Here is a 14,160-nt window from a genome sequence, read left to right as displayed (position 1 = left end):
GGGACTACAGACTGTTGAACCCTATTCTAAATGAGTGGCACATTATAAATTAAATACAGACAGAGTCAACATGAACTTGATCAGACAGATGAGGGAGAAAAGCCAAAAAGCTGGTTAACTTCTCTTCTCTATCATTTTTTTCTCAAGGCCTTGTATCTCTCCTCCCTCTTTTTTCTCTCAAGCTTCTCACCTCAGCTTGGGCACAAAGCAAAGACAAACCACAGCCATCGCCCGTGGTGCAGACCCTAGTGCACAAGGCACAGGATAGTCCCAGGCTCTCATCAGGGTGAGATGGAGCAAGGAAGAAGCCAAGCCTGGGGCAGATCAGTGAGGTCCTGGGGGTGTGGTGTCAGGGGATGAAGGTATTTGGGAGATCATGTCATCCAGGAGGAGCAAACTCTGACATCTTCAGAGCCAAGAGTGTGGCATAAATGAGCAAAGCCAAACAAAAATGAGTGTGACCCATGACCAATAACACACCTTAGGTAGACAAAGCTGACACTTCTCATCTCCAGCCAAATATTGCCATTCAGAACTGTGGGGTCAGCGTTGCCAGAGCTCCTGATTATTAGTATTATTTTTCAGAGAATCAGAAATAAATCTTTTTTTAACGTATGCAAAATAACCTGAGTTTTTAAGTCAACTAATTTTTCCTTGACACCGTTATACTTAAGGACCACCAAGTTGAAACCTCTTGTTTTACAATAAGAATCAGTATTCCAATTGTCCACCAAAGTCACATGGTGATTAGTAGGCAGAACCCAGACAGTATATAAATGCCAATCTTAAATATTCTCCAGCTGTTACGGGGATGAGTTTCCCAATGTATCAAATTTTGAAAGAGAAAATACTGGTACCAAAGGTAATAAATAAGTTCTTTAAGAAAGAGATAATAAAAAGAATATTAACATCCTCTACTCATATACCATTTTGACATGCTTTTAGGTTTCTTTCATTCTGCATCTTTTTAGAAAAAAAAAAAATTAAGAGAGAGAGAGAGAGAGACTCCTGGAGAGAGAATTAGTCTGTTTTGAAGCCTTGTCACATGCCAAACAACATCCTTAGGACTTTAGGTGTATTATATTTTTTTAATCTTACTTTTAAAATTAGAGAGTAAATTAGGTAAATAGTAAGTGAAGTGAGACCCCAAAAGCATAATTAATGGAAAGCTTTCTTCACATAAAAATAACAAAATTAAATAGCTAAGAAAAGTGTGTATGAATTTAGCTCCTCAAGCATTTCGTCAGGCAAGTATTGGGATCTGGGACTACTCTAAATTTGCACAAGATTATCTAAAAATTACCTCTGTAAGTAAGGGTAAGAGTCCTGATATCTGACCTTCCACCTCTGAAGGCATGAGACATATGGGATTGATATATTTTTAATGCGCATTTGAATGTCACTCTGCTAGGAGCAGGGCCAGAGACTGAATGCATACATCTTACTAAAGGTTAAATTTGCTATGTCAGTGTGAGCACAATGAGGGGAAAGTGGATTAACTTGCCCACCCAGAACCAGCCCATCTAATTTACTCCTTCTTTCCTTCACTCATCCAATGCATGTTGATTATATTTAGCTCAGTTCTAAGCATAGAGGGATTTGGCAATGAACAAGACACAGGAGACCCCTGCTCTCATGGAGTTTATATCCCAACAAGAGGATACAGACAATGAACAAGGAAAAAACCAAATTAATTAATGATGTAATTTCAAATAATGCTAAATACTGAGAAGAATTTTAAAAAGCAGAGTACTATAACAGAGATTGAGGAGCGTAATAATGGAGGGGAACAATTTTTAGATATTTATATTAGAATGAGTATAATCCAGAGGTAAAGATATGAGGAAAGAGTGATAAAGAATTGCAAGTACAAAGGCCGTGAGGTCAGAATGTCCTTGCAAAGTTCAAGGGACAGAAAGGGGCTCTATGGGGCTGGAGGATACTGAACAAGGGTCAGAAAGGTCATGGGAGGAAAGTTTTCCATCACGGAGACTTTTATTTTATTTTAAATATCACAGAAAGTCACTGGAGTGTTGTAAGTAGGGAAATGACTTGTCCCTTTGGGAAGACTGAAAGGCTTCCAGAGCCTCCACAGAACAGGAAACCATCACTTCTCTGCCACCTGGAACAAAAGAGAAACTCCAGAAGAAAGAGGGGTTTCTAAGCTTTACGTATATGTAACACAGAGGCCAAGGGAAGAGTCTCTGACTTTGGCAGCTTTGTGCCAAGGAGATTTGGCTGACTGAGTCAGCGCCAGCCAGAGCTGGAAGAAGGCCCAAATCCTGCTTGTAAAGTACCACACACAGCCCACTCAACAACCAATCTGCTTCATCAAAACATGGACTTAAAGACAACTAATACAGCCACTTCTGACCTGAACAGACAGTCTTCTGCAAAGACAGCGAGTCCCACTGTGGGAGACCCTTGGGATCACACAGCCCTGATTTGCCTGTTCATCCTATCTGTTCACCTTTAGTTGGCTTTTTTTAAAAAAAATATAACCTGTTTAGTGTTTGCATACATTGCTAGCGGGAGTGTAAATTGTTATAGTCTGGCCATAAGCAATAGAATGCTAAAAATGTGCCTTCATTTTGACCCAACAATTTTACTTCTATGAATTTATCTTCAGGAAATGATCAGAGATGCTGTGATGAGATAAAGAATATAAACGTCCAACAATAGCACATGGGTTATGTCCGTTAGAGCACTTTCACAGCCATTCAATATCATGTTCTGGGAAAATACTTCAAGATAGAAAAAAGTTCTGTGACATAACTTTAAGTAAAAACAGAGGCTACAAAGTACTATGTATGACACAAGCCTGATTCTTAAAGTATGTACATTTATATGTACATATTTTATTTACATTGCCTATTTTAACATTTTAAAGTGTTAGCAGTAGTTCTCTTTCAACCGTGAGCTAGACTGTCAATTTTTGTTTCTTACTGATTCTCTCTTTTATGAAGTTTTTATAACGAACATAGTTTAGTTTTGTAATTTCAAACAACTCTATCAAAATGTAAACCTTCCTTGAAAGCTTTGTGTCCAAAATGCTTACTTGTGGCATCCTTAGGGCCAGCCTAGGATCACATGTACAAGGATCACACATGCAAATGTTTCCATGGTCCCTGTAACTAAGGCAAAATAAGAGAACAAAAATGGGCTGTTAATCATTACTATTTTGTAATTCCAAATATTCTGTATACATTCATGTGATTTTTTAATTTTTTGGACTGAAGTTTTAAAAGTTTTGTCCACCTGGTAGTGACATTCTCCTCTTCTACTAGAATGTATGTTCCACGAAAGCAGAAGTCCAGAACAAAAGTCTATTTTGTTCATGTTTTATCCTCAGTGCCTGCACAGTGCCTGGCAAATAAAGTAGGTAAGTATTTGCTGAATACATTAACGGAGAATAAATGAATCCAAGCCCTAATAATTGCAGCTCAGAGAGAAACATGGCACATTGGTCAGTGTTCAGTAAAAATGAAAATACAGTGTTTAGGAGGACTGAATTAAACTTTTTGCAAGGGTATACTATCCTACAGACAGGAAAATTCCTTTTTGCTCCAGCAGTATTTTAGGAGCTACTAATTTCTCATATGAATGGCTTTCAACAGTGGTTTCTTTTCCACAACAAGCAAGAAGATTAAGGCCTATGGAAAAAAAATTGATATTCACAGACTAGTATTGCTGCCAATTTATCCATGAAGGCATAGAATGAAAGGTTGGGGAGATCTCACAGAGGAGAAAGAAAAGTAAAATAAATGAGATTATGCAAATTGCAAACAGTCTATAATTATTTCTTCTATGCTATTCAAATTCAAAAATTATAAATGCAGGGAGCAGGCCACAAAGCCCCATGGTATGTTATACAATCCAAATAAGTATCAAGGATCTTGAAAATGGTCACATCTCTTGATGCAGTGATTCCACTTCAAGGATACAAACTAAGGACAAATAATAAACTCAGACAAAGATTTTTTGAACAAACATGGCTGAACCGCAGATGTGAAGAAGAAATTCCATTTTATACATGAATCACAGGCAGATAGAGCTGAAAGGGACCTTAGCTATATTGGAGTTCTCTAGAGAAACATAATCAAAAGGGTGTGTGTGTGTGTGTGTGTGTGTGAATGAGAGAGAGAGAGAGAGAGAGAGAGAGAGAGAACTTTATTTGAGGGAACTGGCTCATGCAATTGTGGAGGCTGGCAAGTCCAAAATCTGCAGGGTAGGCTGGAAGATTGGAGACTCTGGGAAGTTTGGATGCTTCAGCTTGAGTCCAAAAGCAGACTATAGGCAGAATTCTCCCTTCTTCAGGGGAGGTCAGTCTTTTTCTGTTAAGGCTTTCAGCTGGTTGGATGAGACCCGCTCACCTTATGGTGGGTTATCTACTCAAAGTCTACTGATTTAAATGATAATCTCATATAAAAAATACCTTCAAAGCAACATCCCAATGTATTTGACCAAATATCTGGGTTCTCTGCCTAGCCACGTTGACACATAAAATTGCCTATCATACTGGCCCATAGGCACATTTGGAAGGACTCTCAGAGGTGTGAACTTCCCAAGCTTGTTGACAAATAGACCCGTATTGAAATCTCTCCTTAGTGTTATATCAGTCTTTTCCTGAAGTCTGCAAAATGTCCTTGAGAGTCATATCTAGAGCTAGAAAATATCAGACAATACCTTTTATTTTTTTATTTTAATTTTAAGTATAGCATGCCTTGTTCTAAAAGTATTTAGCTCATCTTTCCGGGGGTATTGAAGATCTTATTCACTTGAGATTCCAGAAGCTCTTAGCGTCATGCTTTCCATATCACAGGCATCCAATACCTGCTTGCTCAATTAAACTGAGCCTCATTCTAAATGAACTCAGTCAGAAAGTTGTCATATCACCTAACTTCTCTGATTTTCATTTTCCCTTTCTATAAACGACAGGATGTACTATTAATCTCTAATATCATATAAATGGTAGCTACAGTAAGTATGTAGGAGCTCAGAGGAGAAAAATGGCAAGGAAGGCTCTTCATGAAGGATGTGAGGTTTGAAGGAGGAGTCAGATGCATATAGTCAGAGACAAATGTGGGATATTGCAATGAAAGAAAACAGTGCATGAAATGAAAGAGGTAGAAATGTACCAGGTGTATTTGACAGACAGTGGGTTGTATAGAACGTTGTTGAGAGAAGCTATGGGAGATGTGGCTAGAGAAGCACGTGATGAACTTCAAGACAATATAAATAGCTTGCACTCTAATGTGATTGGGCGTCATTGATAGTTTTTGAATTAGGGAGGAACTTGATTAAAGTGGTGTTTTGTGGAGGGGGAAGAAACCTATTCTGGCCATATTAATTTGTCCTCTTTAAATTAAACAACTTGATCATTTGCTTATGTCTCCCATTCCCTTAACTGTTCTTGTAGTCACAGGCTAATCCAATTCCTTGTATAAATTATACAATATTAAGCTGCAAATCCATGAACTACCAAAAAATAATTTAGAAGTAATTTTGTCATAAAAATTATTTCAATGCAGTTGTCACAACTAATACCTGTTATTACATTTATACACTATTACTTGTCAGAGGAAAAATTTAAACAGGAAAACGTGGGCTGCAGAGAACCCCATTAAAATGAACTATAAATCTAGGGTGAAAGGAAGTTTTCACAAGTAAGAGAGAAGAGACACAGGCTGTACCCAGATATCACAGTAAGTCTTCCAGGGAGGAAATAAGGATTGGTAGCTTGCAACTTAAACAGTGAAGAATTGACTGTTTCAATGTATCTGATTGTGTGGCTGGTATTTGGAAAAGACAGCATTGTGAGGATACCAGGAGTTGCCTTGGCGGCTGAGCCCTGTCTCTGTTACTTCCTAGCTTGCTGACTGAGCAAATATTCTCTTCTATAGTTTCTTCATCCGTAGAAATAATATGCCTAGCACATTACCCCACACATAATAGGCCTCCTTAAGGACACAGTTCACCCTCCCACCACCTTCTCTACTCTGGCCACAATCGTCTTTAGTTGTAAAGTTGTAGACAACACTACCAACCTCACAGTGTTGCTGAGAAGAGGGAGGGAACTAAACCACACTAAGTAATGCCCACAAGGCTCTCATTGTAGCAGATCCTTTCACGCATCATATAATAAAAGTTATTAGACAAAATTATTCCTGTTTCAATCTACAGTTTTGCCCATTAAAAGAACATAGCCTACATTTTCATGTCTGGTTAGAATCAGATGTATCTACCTTTTTCTTCACATGTTTCTAAAATGAGCAGAACACCATGATTAAATGGTTTCTCATAGAGTTCTTATGCATGAAAGAGCTCAGAAAATAATTCATCTTAGTAAGTAAAATATAGTAACACTAATGTATGTTTATTGAGTGCTTCCTATCTACCAGGCAGTCTTCAAAGTGACTTAATGTATTCATACATTTAATGCTCACAACAAGTTGGTAAAGAATCCATACCTTTATTATTGCCATTTTATGGGTAGGAAAAATTACAATTTATGAAACATGCTTGAGGTCACCTTGCTTGTTGGTAGCAGAGCTGGGATTAAGAGACATATAATCCCATGCACTTGTTGGGACATGGAACAAAAAACAAGTAATATCCAAAATTGTGGTCTACATTCTTCTTTTTCAAAAAATTGAAAGCAAATGAAGATTTAGACTTTTGTGTCTAAAATGTCTATAATTTCAAAAGAACAAATTCTCTATCATGTAGTGAGAAAAACAAAAAAATCTAGTGTATCATTCTTAATAGAACTGTTTAGTTTTCTTTTTAGCTGTTATTTAAAAATTACTTTAAAAAAGGATCTCTGTAATATAGACATAAATAATGCATAGAAAAATTTCCAAGATTGCTGATTATAGGACTTTGGCCCTATGTTAAACCTGTAAGCATCTCTGGTATGTAAATAGAGATCAATTTTAGGGTTCTTAGATATCCTTTATCCTTATTATTTTTTAAACAGACTTATTGCAATTTAATTCATATACCATAAAATAAATCACCTGTTTCAAGTGTGCAATTCAATGGTTTTTAAAATACATTTACAGAGTTATACAACTATCACCAGGAGGGGTATACAATGTTGAACCTGTAAGGGACACCATTCTCTAAAAAAGGATAAGAACAGAAACCACAAACTAACCTGGAAATGTACTTGGAGACACTGGAGTTAAAGGAAAGTGATCTACTGAAACATTATGAACACTAAAGTATTAATTCATAATTCTCTCCTTAACACGGAGTGGGAATATATTTGCATTCCATAACTAACAGGAAGAAATATGTTTTCCTGATCCACAGAGAATTAAACTAAGACATCTCATCTAGAGTGTATTATCAATTTCCTCTGTAAAGCTTTGTAATGACATCTATTTGCTACTACCATTCCCTTGAATGTTACTAATAATCTTCTTGTTGCCAAATCCATATAGTCTTTTATTATTTGATGAGTAGAAAAGGTAACTTAATGAGAAATGTGAGACAAATGTCTGTCAATTGAGAAGGCTGTTGAATTTCAAAGCATACAAATCAAAGGATCTATTTATAGACATTAAGTTCTAGATTTTCACATATTGAAGGAACTTTAAGCTAACAACCTCTTTTTTTTACAGATGAGGCTGCTTGGAGAGACTAAAGATCAGAACCCACTCTGGTGAGCTACCTATTACCTAATTTCATATTCAAACTTGACCTGTATGAATATGAAATTGAATGACCCTGTATTATTCAAGGGTTTCAGGTATCATATAGGTGTCTCATCCCTTTTATAGTATCATAATCTTTTCAGGACAGGGAATTGTTTTTCCTGATTCCTCAGCATCCAGCATTTTTTGGCTAAAAAGCATTTTTTGGCTAAAAAGCATTTTTTAGCTATCACATTTTAGCTACCTATAAAAGTTAAGCCTGTGGTTTCTTTGGAACTAAAACTTCTATATCCAAAAATCTTACTGTTGTTTGTCTTCAGATTTTTCAGCTTTTTTCCTTCTATTATTCCACCATTTGATACCTATTTGTTGCTCCTCTTTGTTTCCATGATAAGATAAAGAATTCTAAAATGAATTAAAATTTTAAAATATTTTTTTAAAACAGTCTAGATTACACAGGAAAAAAATGATTATCTTTGGAAGAACTAATTCTCAAACAAATTTTCTAGTCAAAGAAAAACAAAAAGTAATCAAAGAATTAAATCCAATTTAACAAGTATTAGTTGGAACTTTCTTATGCTTAATGCACTGAAGATACAACAGATATATAAGACATAGATCCTACCTTCAAGAAACTCTTACCCTCTAGAAAAAAATAAGTATTGTATGACAATTTAATCAGTTAATTGTATTTTAAAGCAAAATAATACTTAGTATATATTATTAAGTACTAAAATATTTTATTTAACATATTTAATCCTTACAACAATCCTATGAGGTAAACACTATTATACTTTCATTTTACAAATGAGAAAACTGAGGCACAGAGAAGTTAAATGACCTCCCAAGTTATGGCAGAGCTGATATTTGAACCAGGCAGTGTCCATTCAGAACCTGCATTCTTATGCTGTATTGTACTACCTCTCAGCTGAATGCAACTTCTCAATTAATTTCATTTCTTTTTTACAAATATATCACCCAAATCAGAAATTAAGATTTACTGGTTATTTTACATCAGGGAGATAAATCTATTCTCACACAGAATCAGTCTGAAGATTGTAAATGCCTTTACAAATATATGACATTATTAAAACATTATTTTCATGTTTTACATTTTGATGAAAATGTGTATTTAGAAGCATAGGCGTCTGCTATAGCACACAGTACATTTCTGAAAAGCTTGCAATATGATACACTGAACATCTAAAGTTACAGAGCTTATGGGAAAAAAATAGAATTAATCCAGATAACTAAAACCCTATGCCACTTTATGGCCAGGGCACTAACAACAGCAACAAACAACAACAACAATCACAAATCCTACTTTAAAACAATTGACCACAGTTTTTTTTAATGTTAAAATTATTATAAATAAATACTATAGTAACTATAGGACTTTATCCTAAAATACAAAAGAAGGTAGACTAATGGAAGGGAGTCAAAGAAAGTCTGCTGAATTATGGAGACAAGCAAACTGCCATCAGAAGTTGTAGGTGTACAAGCAGATGCAGGCTTTGCAAAGATCTAGATTGATGTTTGGATCGTTATCTTGTCACTGTTTCTTCTGCGTGTGATCAACCTCAAGAAAAGGTGGTGTGAATGAACACCATACACAGTACCGCATTCTTCCATGGCTTGCTGGATTCAGCTTCCTTAGTATACCTTGCATTCTGCTGATGTTAGAGCACAAAACATTAGGATACTGGGGGAAAATCACATAAGAACTTTCTGGTCTTTCCGATTATATTGACATCATCTCTTTCTATACCAATCCTATTTGAACTTATTCACATTATAGAACATGTGTTGTAGCAGAAGAAATTGTATTTTAAAATTATTTCTTAATTTAGATTCTTTTCTTCTTTTCTGTTAAACACACTTATAAGTTGAAAATGTCTACTTTATTCAGAGCAAAATGCTTTACTAAATTAAGTCCAATTATGGCTAGCAGCGTATGGGTCATTGCAGAGAAAACACAGCTTTCAGTGCCAAACAGAAGTGTCCAAGGGGTCATTCACACATTTCCACCTGCAATTTCAGCATGAGCGCAAATTTTCTTCCCCTTTCATCTCCTTTGACATTAATACAAAATTAAAAATAATATGGGGTGACTATTATAGCCTTTCATTCCCGATAGCCATATTTTAGGACTAAGGGATTAGCTAAAGTCCGGTACCATTTCAAAGAACAAAATAAAAATAGATAGAAATGGCACTTTTCCTAATCATTCCCAAGAAAAAAAAGTGGGGTTTTTTTGGTCCAATTTACAAGAAATTTCTATTGATTAGAACCTACTTATACAGCCCAGGTTGATGTGTCTCTCAAAGCTGTTATCTGAACTGCCAATTCACTTCCTCTAAGCCCCATGACCAGAAAAAATGATTTGTTTTCTGTAGTCCTGCCCTAATTTGGTCCTGGTGAGTTGCTGAGCCTTTCTTGCAACTTTGTTCCTTGGTTTGCTGAAGGCTTGGTTTACTCATCCCAGTAAAAGCTCCTGCTCGTTCACCTCCTTCTCTGAACAAAGACTGATTTTCATAAGAATTCCTGAATGTTTTCCCTTAGGCATTGGGACTAGCTTCTCCCAGAGAAGTGGGCTGTTGCACTGCTTTTTGTCATCTTTCATCACAGAAATGTTCAAAAGTCAGCAGAAACTGTGATAGGCAAGTAGGTCTCTGCTTTCATGAAGAGGGTGATGGAAAAGAATTTTAAACAATTTTAGCAATAAACGTTTGCTGGTACATGAATCTGGATTTATAGTAGCTAGAGGTATGTGCATTTGCATAGAATAGTCTAGGCATGGTTCCTCCCACTTTGGTACTCCAAGACCTGAGCATTGTGTTGCTTTTGGTTTCCCTGTTACAGCTGATAACATCAAACATTTAAAACGGAGCAGAGCGCTGCTGACTGCGGCTCCAAGCAGCTTCAGGTTGAGCGATGTTATCAATGGTTACAAGAGTAACAGAGAACTCCAGGGCCTGGGCTGGGTCTTGGCTTGTAAAATGTCTTTCAGTTCTACCTCTAAAATGTTTTTATGTAGAAAGTAGCTTGGCATCAATATGTTACTAAACACCAGGAATTTTTTTGAGAGGCAGCAAGGGATTTTGAAACATCGAAGCTATGGTGATAAAATGGAGACATGCAAAATTATATTTGCCTGTTAAAAATCACTCTAACCTTTCACTTGTACATAGATCTTAACAACAAATTCCCGGTGTTCTGAAACAGCTCTGAAGGACTTGTTTGCGAGCGTTTTAATATATGAGGGAATTCTTTACTCCTTCTAATAAAGCTGTATCTCATGATTTATGCATCAATTTGCACAGCCTGGCTGCACAAAACGGGTTAATTCCAGAGCTCGGGCAGCTGAAGGGAGGGAGTTAAAGAGATCAAGAGTTTCTTCAGGATGGTCTGGGTTCTTTTTTCCTGAGGGTCTATACCTGGAAGCCTCAAGAAATACAGATGACATGGGAGAAAATGCGAACATGCATCCTAGGGCTTTAAATTCAGTTCCAGAGTCCCCCACCCCTGAACCACAGCCCTCCTCCCAGCAAGAGGCCTGACATTTTGCATCAGGACCAACAGCAGACAGCCAGCTTCTAGGAGGCTAGCTATGGGGAAGCCACACAGAGAAAAGGGTAAAAGAAAATAAACTTTGTGAAATCTTTTTTTAAAACATAACTTTCTGGAACACATAGGTTTTCCCAGAAAAAAATGATTAACAAATTAGTGTTCAAATATATTAAGTTGAGAGCGATGTTAAGATAGTGACTTTTATATAACATTTAAATGCAATGCAGTACCAGGGAGGATAATAATTGGGAAAGCTGAAAATAATGAAAATCACTTTTTCTTAATTTAGTTCTGACATCCAGCAAGGTTCAGCCCAGGTGGCTATCATATACATACAATGGAAGCTACTAGAAAAGAAAATATTTAAGAAAACAAGTGTACCATTTTTAAAATGTTTTATTTTAAAATATTAAATTAAAATATTTCTAAAGGAATTAGACATGACTATTTAAAAGGCTCTTACATTTCTCCTAATTTCCTTCAGCTCTGATATGATTTCCCGCATTTGTTTCATTTTTATTCCTTTTCATTTGGGTTTGAATAGGGAAACAGATGATTAAAATGATATTATTATAATTAAAAATATTGAGATGAAAATAAGAGTTTGAAAAAAATATTTATCACAAGTTAACTTTTGAGGGGTAGGCCATTTTACTTGAGGCAAAGTGCACGGAAAATTCATCTGTGCAAAGATCCAAGGCACCATCACATCCCAAATCCCTGAAGTCTTTCTTGCCTCTTGTAGCAAGGTGCATTAGCTGACTAATAGTATTTTCAGAGAGAAAAATGGAAAGGAAAATGCTGAGCCTGACACAGAGAGAAGAGCTTAATAGACTTGTGTACATATATTAGCCTTATGACTCACGATAGATTTGCACCACTGCCAACTCCATCTCAGAGGGTCTGTCATTAACACTTCCTCTTATCCCTCCAGCCTTTTCTCCCCTCAAATTATCTTACAAGTTTTCCAAGTAGATGCTTTAACTTAATATTTCCTCAAGGATGACAGAATTTAAGCAGGTTCAAGACAGAGCAATTAAATGTCTTATTTTGTCGGCTGATTTCAGCAAATATTAAGTTCAAGATTTTGTTTTATTTATAGGGTCTATATTTCTATTAACATAGAAAAATCAACTAATACCGAGGCCTTAAAGGACTAAGAAGAAAATAAAGTCCTTCCCTTGTCCTTAAGTAATGACAAATTTCTTTCAAAATTTTAAAAGTTTTTGTGATTTCTTAAATAAGTTAAGTAACACTTGGCTAAAATGTATCAAACACACAAAAATGTAGCAACTGATAATAATTGATAATAAGGTAATTTCATGTAGTTATTAAAATTGCTTCCTCCCCCTGTTTCCTACCATCTATTGACATGAGAATCAGAGATATAACTGGAAATGAGTTGTTTTTCTCTGCATGAATAGAAAAATGGATAGTCTTCTATTACCCTCGGTCAAGTCCAGAAATGAAATAAATTATGATTACAATTTATAATTACAAAAGTGAACCTTCATTGAGATTCACATGGTGGTCTCTCATTCCCCTTTCCTACTTTCAGGAAGTTTCTGTAAAGACATCAAGAATTATTTAAACTTGCTTTCTACTGCAGTGCTTCTTCGTGTGGGGTAGATAATTTGCATCACCTCTAAACAAAGCATAGACAGACTACAATGATATTAATGATCTAAAATATGAAAAGAAATAATAAGAAACTTCTACAGACCACTCTTTGTTTATGAGTTCTCTAGATACTAATGCTATCTCAGAAACAGCTGGAAGACAAGCTTGTTTAAAATGACTTCTATTAGGATGAAAAATTAGTACTTAATAATTTATTCACTTTAACATTTTCAGAGCTGAGACATGGAGAGAGTTTTTCAGTGTTTCATCAGCAATGTCTTATGCATGCTCGCCTTGCTCTTTGGGTGAAATCTGAGCTAAGATGTTTCATCATCACCCCTGTTCTTCCTCCCAAAGAAGCCCTCATGACTTGGTTCTCCTCTTGCTTGACCAGGTCAACACCCCAACGAGGCTCAGTTGCTTTATGTACAGTGAGACCACATCCCTCCTCCTCCTCCTCTTCCCTTTAGTCACTTTGGCTAGCACTGCCATTTCCCTTCCACACCTAGCTCTTCTCTACACCTCACCCACCTTACCTACCAAACTCTAATCTTAATACAATCGAACATTTTAGGATCCTGAGTCATACTGGAGAAACCACACCACAATGCGGACCAATCACTCTTTCAGATGCCCAGTCACAGCTGGTCTGCAGCCCTCTCTGGACAAATATTTATATGGTCATAATAAGTAGTCACAATGGCAGGAATTCCCTGGTGGTCCAGTGGTTAGGACTCTGCACTTTCACTGCCGAGGGCCCGGGTTCGATCCCTGGTCAGGGAACTAGAACCTCACAAGCCTCGCGGCCAATAAACAAATAAATAGTCACAGTGGCAAATCAAAACCAACAGCAAATTGCTCTGTTGTTCTTCGCTGTCCCTGACGCCCTTACAGCCTGCTCTCTTTCTTCAGCAGCAACCTTCTCTCCTACTTCACAGGAAAATAAAAGCTGGCCAGGTGTTTTCCCGTTCTGATGTCCAAGGCTCATGCATCTGTCTCTCTTTTAGATGGTCTTTTCTACTTGTCTAAGGTCTCTTAGGTACTTCCACCAGCATCTCTCTCTCCTGCGTCTTCAGTTTCTTTCTTCTATATCCCCTCATTCCATCTGCCTTCAACAGACTCTTACCTGGTTTCTGCATCCACTCTGCTAAAATTTCCTGGCAAAGTTTGCCATTGATCACCTCCTATTGCTCCACACAAACTCATTTTCATTATGTTAGTTGACATTCTTAAACTATTTGACACAATAGATCCTTCAATTCTTTCTAGAATTCTCTCCTCTCTTCCCTCCGTGGCCATTTGCTTTCGT

At 36.6% G+C, this 14,160-nt stretch overlaps 1 non-coding gene across 1 annotated transcript; it reads left to right on the top strand.

The window, feature by feature from the left end:
* The first annotated feature begins 13,561 nt into the window (after positions 1–13,561).
* Positions 13,562–13,634, top strand: TRNAE-UUC (transfer RNA glutamic acid (anticodon UUC)). The gene has a single exon. It is a non-coding gene; the product is annotated as a tRNA-Glu (tRNA).
* Positions 13,635–14,160: the final 526 nt, after the last annotated feature.

Source organism: Balaenoptera acutorostrata, chromosome 4 (assembly GCF_949987535.1).
Source record: "Balaenoptera acutorostrata chromosome 4, mBalAcu1.1, whole genome shotgun sequence".
NCBI classification, from domain to species: domain Eukaryota; kingdom Metazoa; phylum Chordata; class Mammalia; order Artiodactyla; family Balaenopteridae; genus Balaenoptera; species Balaenoptera acutorostrata.
Note: the sequence above shows the minus strand (reverse complement) of the source record. Positions and strands in the feature narration are given on the sequence as shown.